Source organism: Branchiostoma floridae, chromosome 10 (genome assembly GCF_000003815.2).
Source record: "Branchiostoma floridae strain S238N-H82 chromosome 10, Bfl_VNyyK, whole genome shotgun sequence".
Classification (NCBI taxonomy): Eukaryota; Metazoa; Chordata; class Leptocardii; order Amphioxiformes; family Branchiostomatidae; genus Branchiostoma; species Branchiostoma floridae.
Window position 1 is genome coordinate 3,416,932 of NC_049988.1, and position 5,261 is coordinate 3,422,192.

Sequence of the window (5,261 nt, forward strand, 5' to 3'; positions counted from 1 at the left end):
CATTCGCTGTGAATCTGGCATTATCTGCTGCGAAATGACATTTTAAAATACTAACATGGTTGAAAAGGATGTGATGTATTTTGGGAAACATTGTCTTCGGGGCCCGAGCGTGGCAAGTATCTCAAACATGTCATCATAATGATACTGTGACAATGTATTGTATGTACGTACATGTATCTAGAATGGTGTGCCGTAGGTGGCGCGAGCAGAAGGAAGATGTTTGCGGTGGTTCAGTACCGCTTCTTTTCATTATGTGGGCAGAAGAAATCATAATGTGACCACCAGATTTCCATAAAGTACTTCGCCATAGTCAAGCAGATGTGTGGTTTTCGGGGTCTAACATGCATGCGAATGAAATATGCGTCGACTTTATCAAGCAGATGTTTGTGGTCGCGTATTTCCAAGCAGGCGTTTGAGGTGGGTGTTTATCAGCCGTACATCTAGAAATGTTTTATAACTCAGTTTGTCGGGTGTAACACGAAGATAAAATTTGTATAAGGCAACATTTTAGCTAGAAGTGCACTACTGTATTGTGACGAATAGTAGGAAATCGGAAAGACAATGTCCATCAACTTGGATAAAATTACTTTATTTCGATATTTCTTAATTTTTTCTAGACCAACAGTTGTGGGCTCCCGATCAGCCTCCGATGTACTGTGTGTACATGGACAGTGGAGCCGACTACAAGTTCAGCGTCGCTATGTGCTCAGAAGAACACGAATTCCTCTGTCAGAGTGGTAAGTTTTAATTATTTACTTCATTGTGTATTCTTGATTCATACCATTGATTATTATTGGATTATCGTTATTGTATTGTAGTATCATCCCATGTATCAATTTAATTTAGCATGTATCATTCATAATCAAATTTGCTTACAATAAGACACAGGTGCTTCTCCCCTCTTCCTTCACTGTTTTTATTCATTGTTATTGGGGTTTGTTTAATGTAATATTTGCTGCTGTGCGAATTGATAAAAAAACAAACAAACAAGCATATGGTGATAGTATAGGTAGCAGCTTGTTATCCAGTTGTCTTTAAAGTTAAGGAATCCCTCAATGTCACGCTAAACTAATGTCACAAGATCGCAAAACTGGGGGTAAACAATACATTTATACTAGTCAATCGCATTTACAGATTGTAGCTCCCACAGCCTTCTGTTGTGGCATTCTTACTGAATTTTTCAATGTTGAAAATATTCAATGCCACTCTAAGGTATTTTTAAAGACCTGTAGCAAACAAGTCGAGTAGCAAAACTAACGTTAGTTTTTTATTTAGCATTTATAATATATAAGCGAGTCAATTTTGCTTGCTTACCTTGCGATTTAGCATTCTATATATAGCTAGTTCCCAACTTGCCGATTTGATCTTCCTATCCAGATATAGTGACCTGCCAGCAAGACGTCTGTCAAAACGGTGGAGTCTGCACCTCCTGTTTTAGTGACACTCACAAGATGTGCACCTGTCTGCCAGGTTTCACCGGAGGAAAATGCGAGATAAGTTAGTAACTCTTTTTTTCTTTATCTTAATTATGCACAGAGATCCATGTAGACTGTATTGACCGTCTTGTTCACGATGTAATATTTCCTGTGTTTTTTAAATACTTAACTTACATAGCTGTCTGATGTATGTTCTTTTTCGCGAAACCTTTCATATTTTACTTATAAGAAATAGCGGTATGTAATTGCACGAGGTGTCGAGTAACACTAATTTTGTTTCATTCCAAAGTTACACAGTGGCTCCGCAAACTGGCTTACATTGAAGGCAACAAAACATGATAAAAAATGTACAAAACAGGATATTTTTGTATTGAACAGAAACATGTAAACTGGAACTTAAGGTGTACAGGAACAGGGATCAGGGCTCGAAATACTTTTCCGGAATACCTGCACCGGACAAAATTAACCTGCACCACTCTGAATTTAGGAAGTATGGATCATACTAAAATTGTTGAAGAACCATTGCTATTTTTGCTTTTATACTTAAAGTTTATTGATGGTAACAGTCAATGCATTTAATAACAATCCATATACATCTACATTATAGGACATTTTTGTATAAAACCCAGTACATGGACCAGTGCAGGTTAGGTGCAGGTAGACACCAAAAATACCTGCACAGCTCCAATTTTACCTGCACTAACCTGCATATGCAGGTGGTATTTCGAGCCCTGGGGATGGACAATTGAATTACAGCAAAAAATACCGGTCGAAATTCATCATAAGTCAGTTGTAGAAACGTTTATTTTGAAGTAAGTATTGCTGAGTTATAGCACCGTCAGATAAGGTTTTGAAATCAAACACAGAAATGAGGCGTGTACCTTAAATGTAAAAGCTAGAACGGAAATATGATACAATAGCTGGGCAAAACGATTTGACCAAATGTTTTTTTAAACAGAGAAGCGTTCAACAGAAGCACACTTGAGTCAAGGCACGCAGTTTCACAGTAGTATTGCACACGGGTACTTGAAAATTGTGTTTGTTGTTAAGATTATATGACGTTGTTACGGAAGCCTCGGGTGGTGACCCAAAACGACCTCCAAAACGCACATGGAACAGCGGGCGATTTGAAGCGTTTTGCACATGGTCATCCCAAATAATTGAGATATTTTTAAGGCGAACTAATGTAATTTTCGTGTGCATATATTTTTTTCCTGATGTGATAATCATATCGTGCGTTATGTTGGATGAAATTTGTGTTGTTTTTTTCACACCGCCACGGCTCGCGCGGGCCGGCTTGTGGGCGGAGCACTCTGGCCTGGCAACGCGGATAATACCTTAGCAACGTGACCACCGTGTAGAGATGCTTATAAACGATTTGTTCAAGAATTTTTCAAGAATACCAAACAGTGATTTACCAGGTATGCAAAACAAACAAAAGTTCTAATTCATCTTTCTTATTATACGTAGACATTGACGAATGTTCCTCCTCGCCCTGTGTGAATGGCGGCACGTGCTCGGATGGGCTCAACTCATACATCTGCACATGCCCACAAGGTTTCCAAGGAGATAACTGCGAACACGGTAAGACACCTTAGTAGTTTTGCCATTGACGTAAGACTGTTTGCCTAACCACTTTTGCGTGCCCATGATCGATATCTATGACATAGACCCTGATGTTCCCGGATGTGGACGTCATGGTGTAACATTATGTAGAGCCGTTGTGTGGTAACCACCTGTTATGAAAAACTCGTAGTAACTTCCTATTTTGTACTACGCTAGACAGTGTGCCCTAACATGATACCAATAATTTCGCTACAACGTTACTTGTAAATTTAGGTAAACAGAAACCAATTTTTTGTGTGCTATTTTAGCTTTCTGTTGACAATTAAATTGTGATTGTGTGAACTTGTCTAGCGTGAGGAGGGCTGTATTTAACGCAATCAGCTCATGCTTTCACAGGAAATGGGCCTAATGCGCTGAATCCGATGGCCCGACCAACACAATCATTTACAAATAAGATAGAAACGGCACATACAACATCAACAAAACTCTGCCTACTTGTCGGAAAATATCTCAGACATCTCTCTATAAAGTTTAATTTTGATAAACGGTACGAATCAGATCTTGTTGCCAGAATGTAGCAAACCCTTTGAGTGTTCGCTCGTCTGCCACATTCACGGCCACACTCCTGTTGGAAAACAACGGTGGCCATTCTTACGTTATTTTTCTTTGGTCATTTCTTTACGCCACAAAAATTCTAAGGCCCACATTTGTATTGTATTTTTTCTATGTTTAAGATAGTTGTATGACTGCTTGGTACACATCGTATATTTAGCGGTACGATCCTCAAAGATGCAGTGACCGGCGATGCACTGATTTGGCGATTCTAACATTATTGTTAATATTTTTTTCCATACAAACATGAAATAGATAACATGAAATAGATAACATACATTCGCATAATTCCACCAGGTGGCATTATACCGCCATCTCAAAAAACGTTGTTATAGAGGCCTTCTCAATATTGTCTTCAACACCTAAATAGGAGTGGGGAATGGTGGTGGTGTCTGCTGGTATTCCTGGCTGGAAAACGAGGGAATGCAGGAGTTGGGATATTGTATTACATTTACGATATTTAACATTTGGTGTTCAAGACAATCTTGGGAAGACCTCTATACGAACGTTTTTTAGGTGGCGCTATTATGGCACCTGGTGGAATTATGATAGTCACTCACTCACTCATTATGATAGTCGATGTTACATAAAAGTATATTTTGAATGGAAATGACAGTTGTGTACAAGTACTTGGTTCTAATAGGGATAGTTAGAGGCACTTATGCAAACGACGTACTTATGCAAAACAAGATCACAGAAGAACTGTGTCATGTTAGGGCTACTCTCCAAGCACAGGTTCAGCTGTACCGTTTTTGACGCATGTTTTGGATTATGTAACGTTTTCTTTATGTCTGCGAGCCGAAAACACGTCAAAAACGACCGCAGCCGAATCTCTGCTTGGGGTGTATATTAAGGCAATCCCCGTTAATCATATTAAAAATAAACTCATTAATCTAATTTCAGACATTGACCTCTGCAACCCGAATCCATGCCCTTTCAACTGGAACTGTATTGATAACGGTGGGCACCTCACGTGCGGCTTGAGAGGTAGCTACATTATTTCATTTATATGATTTCCATTTATATGTGGAAACTTAATCTTAACATATTGTTATCTTCGATGATCTATGAGTAAACAGAGTTACAAATTTAAATTAAAGTGTACAAATATGGTTAGAAGTAAATCTACTAATAAAGATTCTTCTTCTTCTTCTTCGTTACCCTCCAACTATCCCACTGGGGCATCGTTGAGGGGGAAATTTTTCAGAAAACTTTCAATGAAAAGTTCACGTAATAACACAACAAAGGTAAATCAAGGACATCCGTGTTTGACTTATGTAGTTTGATGAAGTAATGAATTATCCAAGCAAGACTGTTAGCAAGTCGTTTTAAAGCATATAATATAGCCTTATTTTACCTTTTGCGTTTATAAATAGTTGACTTTCTTTTTTTTTCATTTTACAGCTGACCTCCGTGAGTCGGATCCGGATCAGACTTTGCCCCGCTGTTCTCTCTCCTCCTGTCCGATGGGTATGACGTGCAGGGACGACGGACCTGGACTCTACTCCTGCATGCCCTAAGGCCCCTTCACACGAGAGCAAGAATGAGCCGGAATGCCGTCAGAATGAAAAGTCTTTTCTATTCCTGGGAATTCGTAGTGTATTCTAGAAATTGTCAGTGCATTCCAGATATTTGTACGTCTTGTAC

General features: G+C 39.0%; 1 long non-coding RNA gene across 1 annotated transcript; it reads left to right on the top strand.

Annotated features, from left to right (window-relative positions):
- The first annotated feature begins 1,376 nt into the window (after positions 1 to 1,376).
- Positions 1,377 to 4,601, top strand: LOC118423901. Its single transcript, XR_004832134.1, has 3 exons — positions 1,377 to 1,497; positions 2,907 to 3,020; positions 4,518 to 4,601. It is a non-coding gene; the product is annotated as an uncharacterized LOC118423901 (long non-coding RNA).
- The last annotated feature ends 660 nt before the right edge of the window (positions 4,602 to 5,261 follow it).